Raw genomic sequence first — 13,851 nt, 5'->3', positions numbered from 1 at the left:
AAAATTGACATCATTATTTATTGAGTCTAATTATACTTTGTCAAGTAAATTTGTTTGTTGCCTTTATAAATTACATGCTAATCTACATTTTCTAAATGATTATTACTATTGAAGGAAAGAAATTGATTTTTAAGTTTGATTAGTGTATCCAACAACACTATTAAATACTCATATTTTTTTGACCAATTCTCAGTATAGTTGTCTGGATTTTTTCTGTGTATTATCTTATGATTGATAAATAATGACATTTTCCTCCTTTTCAATTCATAAAACTCTTATTTCTTTCCTCTTCTTTCCAGCAAAATACAGAAGAGAGGCTCTGATAAAAGGCATTATTGGCATTATTGTGTTTCCTGATCTTAAATATGACAAACATTATTGGCTATAGGTTTTCTTAGTGGTCTGTCCCAGTTTTCTGACAGTTCTGTGCATGAAAATTTGCAATATTTTATGGATTTGTTGGTATCTATTGATAAGTGAATCTATTGGGATGATGGTTTATATATTGATATGGGTGAATTATATTTAAAAAAATATTCCAGCACTAAGAAAAATATTGTACACTCCTGAAATGAACTTCAAGTGGTCATGATGAATATTGTATTTTATGCAATCCCTTTTTTACATGTGTGTATCTGTAATTTCACTTCTATGCTGATGAGTGAGACAGGCCTGGAGTAAATCAGTCCACTACATTCTTTTCAAGGGAACTTGAGTTTGACAGATTCATGCATCTCAACTCAGCATTGTAAACTCTTAACAACGAACCCATCATAGCTGGGACCAAAGTTAAAAATAATTGCTATCTAAGTATCAGTGTTAGAATACATTATTTCCAATGTTTCCCCTCACTTTAAGTTTCTCTGATTCTTGATGTATTTTTTAATTAAATTGGATACACAATTATGACTATTATCATTATTGGATTCATAATATATTTGGTAAAATAATTTCTTTTTAAGTAAAACATTTAACTGTGCAGTTTGGTTCACATCAATTATACTTTGAAGAACCGTTTATATTACTTGCCTAGAGACAAAGTATGTGGGTAGGCAGTTGATCAATATTCTGCTAAACTTTACTTATGAGAGTTTCTATTGAAACAATTATGTATTGTTACTTTTGTTTGTCATTAATTTAGTAATTATATCTTGAAAATTTCGTATGTGCTGTTTTAAGTACTACACAGGCAATATCTATTTATCTATTGTCTATATCTATATTTATCTACCATGTATCTACCATGTATCTGTATCTATTATCCATCATCATGATCTATTATCTATTATCAATTTATCTACCTATCATCTATTTATATCTATCATCTATTCCTACGTATCATCTAGCTTCCCCATTAATATACCTACCCATATCTATCTATGTACCTTATCTATCCATCTTGCTATCTTTTTATATTACACAGAAGTGGTTTATCTTTTAGTGATGGGGACATTTTAGGCACAGAGTATAGATTCTATAAAATCTTATTGAATTGAGTTGAATTAAAAGCGTTTTTTGGCAGAATGTGGTGTCTCATGCCTGTAATCTCAGTACCTTGGGAGGCTGAGGCAAGAGGATTGCTTGAGGCCAGGCATACAAGACCAGCCTGGACAATATAGTGACACATAATAATAATAATAATTAGTCAGGTATGGTGATGCACACCTGTGGTTCCAGCTACTTGGGAGGCTGCTGCATGAGGATTGCTTGAGCCTGGGAAACGGAGGCTGCAGTGAGCTACGACTGAGCCACTGCACTCAATCCCCATGCCACTCAATACCTCATGCCACTTCAACTGCACACAATACAGGTTCCTAATCGTCAATACTGACACACTTATGCATGTCAATCAGAAGACAAAAAAAAAAGGTGAATACATTGCTCTATAAAATAGCTTTATTTGGAGAACAAAATAGGCCTTTATAAGCACAGGAAAATATTCTGCTCTTTGAAATCCACTGTGCTTTTCTGTTCACAGATTTGGCCCATGTGCCTATGCCAAAGATTCCAGCAAGTAATGTTATTCTTATGCTCCACCACTGGCCTCAAATAAAACATGCTTGCTCACTTAAAACTCAATTACAAATCCAACTGATGAGAGGGCCATTGGGATGCAGAGAAAACAATATTTAAAAAGTCTAACACTAACAGACAGAATTAACTGAGTCTACATAATTCATCATCCCTGTAAAGATGGCAATGTGCAGATGAATGTAATTACTGAAATTAATTTTTGATTGTGGGTAGAGCGAATGCAAAATTTAGTTTTACATTTTATTTTTATTTCCTTTTTTTTTAATTTTAATAGCTTTTGGGGGTACAAGTGGTTTTTGGTTACATGAATGAATTATACGGTGGTGAAGTCAGATTTCAGTGCACCCAAGGAATGTACATTGTACCTAATGTGTAGTTTTTTGATCCCTAGCCTCCCTCGGAATCAGAAATTGTAAATTAAGCTTTGATTCACAGTTGTAAGAAGCATGGCATGCATATATAAATATAAATATTACATTTATGTCTACATATATATGTAAATAGCTTTTTTTCTCATATATTTTGTTGATTCTGATTAACTTTAGTAATCACAAGAGCAATTTGTTTCCTTATGTCAGAAGTTTAAATGGTAAAAAACCTGTTCTTGTTTTCAGTCTCAAGCAATTTTACAAGACAAAAGATTTATGTGATCTGAAGAGAAAGCAGAGAATTCCAAGCAATCTTTCATGGTATAAAGAGTTAACACAGCAACAAAATCCCTGAAACATTAACCTTATGACATAGTTAACCTAATAAAAAACCATGTAATGCATTGTTCGGTTCTTAATTACACATCACTTCGGAAATGTTCACACTTAGTAAACGTGAAATCACTGGGTCTCAATTTCTTTAATCATCAAATAAATGCAATTACCAGCTTGGTTTTAGGATTAAATTTTAAAATTTTACGTATTCTTTGCAAACTTGCATGCATTATGATTTTATATTTGAAAGCATGTCAAGTAGTTGAAAATTTAACTAACGTGACTGTTAAACAATGAATAGGGATTGATGTATTTTTAAGAGTAGTGAACATCTATTTGACCCACTGTAAACGTGTAAAATCGAATCACTTAGTTACCACCATAGTGACAGTACAACTTACTGCAGACAGAAATGCAGGCAGCTCTCTTCAGTAGGAACAGAATCATCCTATTCCCTCAAAACCACCTTGTCTAGATGGTTCATTTGACATTAATAAGTGGAGACAAGCCATCATGAGGGGAGACATTTAGAATATATGACTTACACATGCAGATCTCATATCAATGCATTAAAATATTGGCAATGAACTGTCTTCTCCTTCACAGAATGTATGATTTTACCAAGGCAAGTATGGATGCAAAGTTATTTCCACGAGACTGTTTCAGAATTAAAAGGAATTACTAAAGACTCATTTACGCCAATAAAATTAAAGATGGAAGAAAAATGATTCTCACTCTTTGACATATTAAGTTCACATTTCTGAACTCCACACACAAAAAATTATGTACTCTAAGAAGGTTCATATAGAAATAAAAAGATGATTACCAGACCAAGAATATCATAGTGGCATCATACTTATAATAGAACACATATGAGATTATTAAACATTAGAGTCATATTGAAAATCAGTGGAGACAGTGACAGAATGTGATTCAAGTTCATAAATAAAAATCAGCAATGAACGCTCAATGGTTAGAATCCTGTTGAATGGCTAAGATTCTGTTCAATGTTTTTTTAGAAGGTGAAGAAAACACCTAGTATAGCCAGCTTCTCTGAAAAGCTACCACCTCAGTCATCCGCACTGATTAAACCTCTTGATGGTGTACCCTGACAAAAGATTTGCCTAAAAGTGATTAAATCTAGGGGAAGATAAGAATTTCAAAAGCAATGATAAAAAATACATCTTATGAAAAATGAAGTGTTAAAGATGAACATAAAAGAACAGAATGGGCAGGCGTGGTGGCTCCTGCCTGTAATCCCAGCACTTTGGGAGGCCAAGGCCGGAGGATCACTTGGGGTCAGGAGTTTCAAACCAGCCTGGCCAACATGGAGAAACCCCGTCTCTACTAAAAATACAAAAATTAGCTGGGTGTGGTGGCACATGCCTGTAATCCCAGCTACTCGGGAGGCTGAGACAGGAGAATCGCTTGAACCCAGGAGGCAGAGGTTGCAGTGAGCCTGGATCATGCCACTGCACTCCAGCCTAGGCAACAGAGCAAGACTGTGTATCAAAAAAAAAAAAAAAGAATAGAATAGAATAGATGGGAATTTCATAAATGCATAAAGAGATAAAAGATAAAAAAGAGAATGGGCAAATAGATTATTTAATGAAAAGGAGTAATTATTTAATTACCCTTACAGTAAAACTTAAAACCAAGAAACGCAAATATGAAACAAAAGTGACACATTATAAATCAAAATGAATAATAAATGCAAATGGGAAAAACATACATAAATTCTGAGATTGTATGTTTCCTGTAAGAAGACAAAGATTTTTATCTTTCATTGAACATGAGTGATGATATGCTGACTTCCCTAGGAATCTGTCAGGACAGTCCTATTTTTTCCCTTCCTCTTTGTAGTGACTGGGGTAGTCCCCGCCTTCTTGGAAACTGGGTGAGATGCAATGACTCTTCACAGTGTGTCGGGCAGGTCCACCCAACACCTGCACAAACACTGAGACCAGGCCACTTTATTCCTGCACTCAGTCTTGCAAGGCTCAAAAGGTTTAAAGATAGCAATGATGCAAGGGAAAACATATTTAAATAAATAGGTAGACATTCAATGCTAGACTCTTACAGCAAGTAATGAAATGGGATCTGAAAATATTATAAATGCATACAATTTTTGATCCAAGTATATTTTACCAAAAAAGTAACAATAGGAAAAAAATTGGCCAGGCACAGTGGCTCATTCCTGTAATTCCAGCACTTTGGGAGGCCAAGGTAGGTGGATCATTTGAAGCCAGGAGTTGGAGACCAGCCTGGCCAACATAGTGAAACCATGTCTCTGCTAAAAATACAAAAAAATTAGCCGGGCATGGTGTTGCGCACCAGTAATCCTAGCTACTTAGGAGGCTGATGCAGGAGAATCACTTGAACCCAGGAGGTGCAGGTTGCAGTGAGCCAAGATCACGCCACTGCACTCCAGCATGGGCAATACAGTGAGTGGGATGCCATCTCAAAAAAATAAAAAAACGAGAGAGAGAGAAAAATTATTTGTGTATAGATAGGTGTACACACATATAGTGTGTATGTGTATGTTTGTTTGCATAGAAAGAGAGAGATACAGATGTGAATATTTATCACCTATTGTACTAGTCTGTCTCTTAAGTCTATTATTTGTCTACCTTTTTATCTCCTATCCATCCATCATCCATCATCTATCTCATCTCTCAAATATGATCTATCATCAATAATCTATATTTCATAGGTATCGCTTAAATGTTTTCTATTATCTAACCTTCAATCCATCCATCATTTATCTATCATTATATATTTATCATTATTCTAAATTTTATGTATATTATTCATATATCTTTTCTACTATCTTTTTCAATTACCTAGCTATCCTGTTTATCTATTTATCAATTATCTATTTTCAACAGTCTGTATTCATAGCTATCATTTAAATATATTTTCTGTCATTTATTTATCCGTCCATTCATCATCTAGCTATATCTATTGCCTTCCTCAATTATCTAATTTCATATCTATTAATTAAATAGCATTTCTGTTATCTATCCATCCATCCATCATCTATCTCTCATCTATCTTCTATCATACATCCATCTATCATTTATCATCAGTTATGTATATTTTATATCACTAAAGTATATTTTCTATTATACATCTATCCATCTTCTGTCTATTAATCTCATCTATCTATTGTATCTATCCACAGAAACACACACAAACATCTGAGTAGTACCGACTATCCAGAGATTATGAATTTCAAGGAGAAAGGGAAGAAGAAAGAGTAAAAACCCAAGGCATTTTCCCAAGGGGCCCCGCTCCGCAGTATTCCACCCACATCTCCTAAAGTGGGACTAGATGGTGTGGGTCTGTGAGACAGAGAAGGCTGAGTGTTTACTGCAACTTAATCAACAGAAAAGAAAGGGGAAAAGCAAGTAGGCAGTGTATTTTGAACAGCCATTCCCCAGGGCCTGTGGACGTTGTCAATTTAGGTTATGTAATTTTATTTGCCCAGTTCCATTCAATATCTCTATTCATTGACATTAATATTGTTTTTTGTTGTATTTTTACTTTGTCATTTTCAAAGGGAGATGATGCTTATAGAAGCGAATCCTTATGACTTTATTGAAGATTTTATGATATCCCTCTGCTACTGAGTTTCTGAAGGAGAAAATACTGTCTTTTTCAACATAAGTCCAAGTTTTATGTAATAGGACAATTTTTGGTAATTTTACTCATTTTCTGAAAGAAGTATGAGGCAAACTACCATATGTCATGGGTATCCATCCATTATTTCAGAGTGTAAAGATTGCTTATCTTTAAAGACAAAATTATTGTAATTCTGAGATATGATGGAAAAAAACTCAGATGAAGTCTATTTTCATCAGCACAAGCAAATCAAAGGACATCACCTAAATAATTCATTTTTCTAAAGTAGTTTGATATTTGGGATCAATATAATTATGCCAGCATCTTGATACATGGATAGACAAAAACTGAAAATATATACTGTACATTTTATAATGTGTTATTTTAAAACTACTGTACTTACAGAATTGTGCCTGAGTCATAAATTTCTTTTTTTCAATACCAAACACCTGCTTTCGTGTATTTCCTGGCCAACCTCAATGGACTGCCTTTGTAAGAATTAATTTGATCTCTGGCTTAATGAAGTCACATATTTTCTTTTTTTTGTTTGTTTTTGTTTTGTTTTGTTCTTGAGATGGAATCTCACTCTTGTGCCCCAGGCTGGAGTGCAAGGGCATGATATCAGCTCATTGCAACCTCTACCTCCCGGGTTCAAGCAATTCTCCTGCCTCAGCCTCTTGAGTAGCTGGGATTACAGGTGCCTGCCACCATGCCTGGCTAATTTCTTTTTGTATTTTTAGTAAAGATGGGGTTTCACCATGTTAGCCAGGCTGGTCTCAAACTCCTGACCTCAGGTGATCCACTCACCTCAGCCTCCCAAAGTGCTGGGATTCCAGGCGTGAGCAGCCATGCCCAGCCTAAGTGACATATTTTCAACACCTGTCTTCTTCAACCCTCAACTGCCAAGTTTTCTTTTATTTAATGCGTATTGAGAATTACCGAAACAATTACTTTCCTGTATTTTAATGAGGTTTTTTTTTCCCTCTTCTATTTTATTTTTGGAGAATTCTTTATTCACTAGAAGAATTATGAAGAAAAATGCCTAAAAATAAAAATAAATAAAATACTGTGGCCTCATGGACGTATTAGATGCGGTAATCACTGATTAATCTTTTGAGACACGTCTGATAAAATTGGAATCTATCCATATTGGGAATGTCAACCACTTTTCAAATTTTGACTTTTTGTTTTGGAAAGAGCATGTGAGAAGTGGATAATTATAAGTATTTGGCATTTCAGAGATTTCTGTCCTGGTGTCCCAAATGTCTCTGGTTCCGTGATTTAAGCATGGGAAGCAAGGGACTGTGAGTAGGCTTATATTACAAACAGCAGCAGACAAGCCCTGAGGCTCTGCAGTCTTGACTTTGAAGATTACTCAGTCTTTATGATTCCAACAAAGTGCTGGTGGTGTTACTGAACCCATCTGGGGTCTCCTTAACCGGCACAGTAAGGCCAAACATTCGCACTGCAGTTTTGCAGCTGGAGAAAGGAGGGCATTTATTTGCAGGGCACCAAGCAAGGAGAATGGGGCAAGTCACACTTCACACCCAACCTCCTTGATGGCTTGCAAGTAATGGATTTTCAACGTAGGGTTACATTTCAGTAAAGCAGAAGTCACAGGCAACATCGTAAATCAATACCCAGATATCATACATTGGTTTAGTGGCAGGCCAGGTCTCACTAACACAGGCCTCCATAACAACTGTTTCAGCACTGACCGAGTGGTGAAGTTACTATTAAAAGCTGAAAGAGCCAACACCCTTATACAAAGGCTGGAATGGAACAAAAGCCCACCAAGAGTTTTGCCCAGGCATTTGCTGGGCCTCGAAGCATGACAAGATAACGAAGGAATTCTTAACAGGACCCGTTTAGGATTAAACAAGTTATTATTATTATTATTATTTTGCGGGTCTAAAGAAACTCCCCAGACCTCCACAGACAAGTTTATGGGGGTCTGAAGGAACTCCCCAAACCTCCATGATTTAGCAGGAGACAAGATAAGGGTAATCACCCCAGCACTTGGACCCATTTAGATTAAGTCAGTTTACTGAGGCTCCAGAGGAAGGTCTTCAGGACTCAGACCTTAGTTACAGATTAGAAGAAGTTAATCACTTATGTCTTTAAATGAATGCACACTTACACATAGACATATAGCTTAGAAGGCATATAAGCTCTGGAAAACTTTGTAATTTTGAGTTGGTCTGGCAACAATTTCCAGGCCGTCTCCCTGTACTCAGTTACAGAAATAAACTGGCTTCGTTCCCGGTTCATCTGAATCTTGTTATTGGGCCACAAGAATAAGCAGCCCGACCCTTGGTTTGGTCTGGGAACAGTTTGACCTAAAAAGGTGAATATCTTAAAAGGTGAAAATATCTTAAAAGCTGAAAATATCTTAAAAGGTGAAAATATCTTAAAAAGTGAATATCTAAAAAGGTGAAGTGGGAGGCCCACAGGTTACAGGTGGATTCAAAGATTTTCTCATTTGTGATTGGGTAAGGAGTCAATGTTTTATCTCAAATTGGGTTCAGCAGAAAAGAATGTTAGTTCTGACCTGTGGGTGTGACTTCCTCCCAGTCCCCTCAGGAAGAAATTTAAAACAAAAATTGTTGGTCAGAGTTCAGTCTTTAGTTTCCCTTATCTGAGATCTACATGCTAGCAAATCCATTTGGTGCGGTTGTGGGTTTCTGAAGAACAACTCAGGTACCTATGTTAAAATGTTAACTTTTATCCCATGTGGGAACCAAACATTTCATGACTCTAACTTTCTCGGCTATTGTTTAAGCTACGGTTACCTTCTTGCATATCAAGTTGCTCATTTACTTTTCAGGGATAGCCAGGTGCCTGGAATTTCCCTTGATGGAACTCAAGATTTCCTTGTATTTCTATGCTTGAAGGGGCACCCTGCAAACCCCCTGCTCTGTCTCAATGGAGGGGGGAATTTAGGATAACAAAATGGTCTCCAATAAAAGTTTTGTTATGGCTGGCTCTTATTTTAGTAGAGTTTTAAAGAAGTCAATGTTTTGCATTGCTGAAGCTTTTTTGTGTTACTTTAATAATTTTTTTGCTTAATCCTGGCTGCTCTGCCTGTGGAGTAGCCATTCTTTTATTCCTTTACTTTCTAAAGTACTAAACAGGACAAAATTTGATAACCCGACATCTGACAACATTGAAAATCCCCATTTGACAAAAGGTAAAAGTCATCATCACTCAGATGCCTGACATGTATAAATCTGTGTCAAAATCTTTAGGACGTATTCTAAATATAGAAATTGACAATAATGAATGGATGAATCTCACTGGAGCCCGGTTGCCCTGGGAAACAGCAATGGTTAAGAAATCCTTCCTTTTTTGGGTCCAGCAAGGAACATCTTTCCTAAGACTTAGGTGAGAAAGTCTGAGGTCACAGCCTCTCAACACCCCCCACCCCATCCTACATCTTGTCTTTGTATGACAAAGTCACACCAAGTCCTTCAAATATTGATTCATTGTGTTTTAAATGATTAACTGAACTATGCATTAGTTAGAACAAAAGACTTGCTAAAGGAACTTTTGTTAACAAGCATATTGCCTGCTTTAACAGGCCCTCTTGAGACTAGGCTGGCCTGGGGTAAAACACCCTCTCACTCACTGGTTGAATCAGTTACCTTTTCGTCTTACATTCCCATAAAAGTAAGGCTCCTTTTCCACCTAACCTTTGAGACGCCAGCAGATATCACAGAAGGAGATTTCACCTGACTGCTGCTATAGTCATCCTATTGCAATCATCCTATCTGGGAAAAAAGTCTATTTACGTGAATCCAAATTTGCTTTTCACACGCTAACATTCCCCGCTCCCCCACCTCTTTTTGTTTTTGAGATGGAGTCTCGCTCTGTCAGCCATGCTGGAGTGCAGCGCCCTGATCTCAGCTCACTGCAACTTCCGCCTCCCAGGTTCAAGCGATTCTCCTTCCTCAGCCTCCCAAGTAGCTGGGACTACAGGCGCCTGCCGCCGCACCCGCTGATTTTTTGTATTTTTAGTAGAGAGGAGGTTTCGGCATGTTAGCCAGGCTGGTCTCGAACTCCTGACCTCAAGTGATCAGCCTGCCTCAGCCTCCGAAAGTGCTGGTATTTCAAGCGTGAGCCACTGCGCCCAGCCCCCATGCCAATATTCAAGTAAGGAGAATAAAGGCTTGACTGATGTCAGAATTTATTCAAGGAAATATAACAAAAACCTATGGCTTTTTTTTTTCTATCTCTGAATATATTTTTATTGAGGAAACAATTTTTTTTTTTTTTTTTTTTGAGTCAGAGTCTCGCTCTGTCGCCCAGGCTGGAGTGCAGTGGCCGGATCTCAGCTCACTGCAAGCTCCGCCTCCCGGGTTTACGCCATTCTCTGGCCTCAGCCTCCCGAGTAGCTGGGACTACAGGCGCCCACCACCTCGCCCGGCTAGTTTTTTGTATTTCTTAATAGAGACGGGGTTTCACCGTGTTAGCCAGGATGGTCTCGATTTCCTGACCTCGTGATCCACCTGTCTCGGCCTCCCAAAGTGCTGGGATTACAGGCTTGAGCCACCGCGCCCGGCTGGAAACAATTTTTGATGGAAAGAAAAAAATGGGTGTTGAAGTCAGACATATCATTGCCCCTTTTTTAACTGGTCCTGTGATCTCAAACACAGGCAAGTTACTTGCAGGTGACTTACGTTCTCTAAGCCTGTGTTTATTCATTGGAGGGAGGAAACTTCTCACAAGAGAATGATTTCAAATACCATTTAAAACTAATATTTGTGGATGTCCATGGAAACAAAAGCTCAGTTATATGAAAGACTGCTAATGGAACGGAAAATTGTTCACCTGTCCTCATGCCAAGTTCTCTCACCAAGTTAATCATTTCTCATTATTTCTTCTTTAACTCTCCTTTGAGCCAAGATGATACTTTCGACTTCTTTATGAACATTAAGATACATTTATTTACTCCAAACTAACAATGACAAATAATGCATGCTCATAATCTTCATAACTTTTATAATTCTGCATTTTTTGAAAGATTCAGTCTAAAAATAATATTTTATATCTCTATTTCTTGAAACATTACATTTGGACTGTAGGATATAACATCTTACTGTAAGTGATTAGCAAAGCAGGCATTATGTGTTTTCCTTGATATCTCCTCTTGCCTTCCTCAATTTACATTGGCTTTTCCACTCATTAACTGATTAAAGTTTGAAACTGATATTTTTAATCTGTAAAAATAATGACTTCTTATTGGCTTCCAATAATGTTGATTCTGAAAATTAAAAACCAATCAATAGAATTGAGAATAATCCTTATGTGGATATTTACCAGTGGACTCCAGGGAGTATGAATGAATCTACAGAAACCTGTGTGATTTAGTCCCATGATATTAAACATGAACTGCTTCAAGAAGAGTCCACATATCAAAACAGTCATATTCTTCTTTCTTAAACTCCAGCACATTACTTGAAAACATTGCAAGACTGTGATTTTCCCTGGAGTTCACAAGTGCTCTTCTATTTCTCATTGTCAAGAGAAACATCTACTCTTCCTCCTTTATCTCAATAAGAGTTCCTTGTTGATACTCAACCTTCTTTGAATAGACTGTTTTTTATATATTTCTTCTAAAGGTATCTCTCAGCAGGCTTCTCTATTTCTTTGAGTCACTGGGTGAAATCATGGGAAAATATTAGTTTGTCATGCTATCACATTTTAATGTCTTTCTGTAGGTGGTATTTCAGGTATACTTGATGTATTTTCTGGGCTATTCCAGATATTGGTGAATTATCTGGTTCGTTCATATTTAAATGGCCAGTGCAATCCAAAATATAATTTCAATCTGTTATGATATTTAAAAATTCCAGGCCAGTTGCAGTGGCTCATGCTTGTAATCCCAACTCTTTGTGAGTCCAATGTAGGTAGATTGCTTGAGTTCAGGAGTTCAAGACCAGCTTGGGCAACACAGTGAGAGCCCATCTAAACATAAAATGAAAAAAATTAGCCAGGCATGGTAGCACACACCTGTAATCCCAGCTACTCAGGAAGCTAAGGTGAGAGGATCACTTGAACCTGGGAGGTCACGGCTGCAGTGAACTGAGATCGGGTCACTGCATTCCAGCCTGGGCAACAGAGTCAAGCCCTGTTTTTGTTTGTTTGTTTGTTTGCTTGTTTTTTAATTCTCACTTTCCATTAATCTCCTAACCTTTTTCAAGTTTGCAAGGGTATATGGAGAAGGGTGCCCTGCTCACTTATATAATTTTTTTTCCTTGGGTAGTTATTGCTCCTACAGGACGTATCGCAACACCCTGCAGTCTTGCTTCCAGATTCTGACCATACTTTTGGCTCTACTTTTCGTGCAGAGTCACATTCCTAGAGTAGAGAACTTTCATCAGGGTCCTACCCAGGGGCTCAGGGTTGCCATCTTTCAGAAGATACTTGGCCCAAGGAAACTGTCAATCATTTTGTGCTGCCCAACAGCACCAGACGACCAAACATGTATTCTTGCAGTCTCACCTCTTTATTCAGCCTTCACTAAGGCTTGCAGACAACCTGGTACCATTCACCTTCTTCAGGTACAAATCATCCTGCAGTCTCTCTATTCTCTGAACCCCAGATTCACTGAGAAGGTCTCTTGATGCTACACTTTGAATGTTTGTGTTCCCCTAAAATAACATCTTGAATCTTAATGTCAAGGTGATGGCATTAGGAAATGGGAGGTGATGAGGGTGGCACCCTCATAAATGGAATTTGTGCTCTTATAAAAGGGACCACAAAGGTCTCCCTTACTCCTTCCACCATGTAAGAACACAGTGAGAAGTTGCCATCTATCAATCAGGCTGTGAGTCCTCACCAGACACTAAATCTGCCACTTTTTTCCAGTGTCCAGACATGTAAGCAATAAATGCCTGTGTTTAGAAGCCACCCAGTCTATGACATTTTTGTTATTGCAGCCCAAATACGGTAGGACAGTTGATGTCCCATCTATCAATTTCACAGTGGAATCTCCATGATACTCTCCTATCAGCAGGGAAATGCACAGTACTTGAAAATGTCCCATGAAGGAGCTCTCACCAGCTCTCATTATTTCACTGGATACTAACCTTATCCTTATATATCATGGAGATTGGAGATGAGCTTTGGGGTCAAGATTTCTGCCTAGATCATCTAGTACTGAGAGTGGAGGAAGGAAGAGACTGGTCAGGCAGCCAGTTAGGGTGGGTTCTTGGTTAAGTTCTTTCAAACAAAAGAATAGTGTGCAGGCACAGATAAGGGATCTTGCACATGGGGGGCTTGCCTGAGATATGCCCACAGCTGCACAGATAAGAAGGGCTACACAGGAGACTTTCTCAGACATGCCTGCAATGGAAAATTCTGTCCCCTGACACATGCACAGTAAGGACAACAAAGCAATATGGAGTTTCTCAAGCTAAGGGGCTCTCATGCACACTGGGAGGATGGGGTAGAGCTACCAGAAACTGTGAAATGGCAACCCCTTTTC

Source organism: Papio anubis, chromosome X (genome assembly GCF_008728515.1).
Source record: "Papio anubis isolate 15944 chromosome X, Panubis1.0, whole genome shotgun sequence".
NCBI lineage: Eukaryota > Metazoa > Chordata > Mammalia > Primates > Cercopithecidae > Papio > Papio anubis.
The sequence above is the reverse complement of the archived record's forward strand: the minus strand, read 5'-3'. Positions refer to the sequence as shown.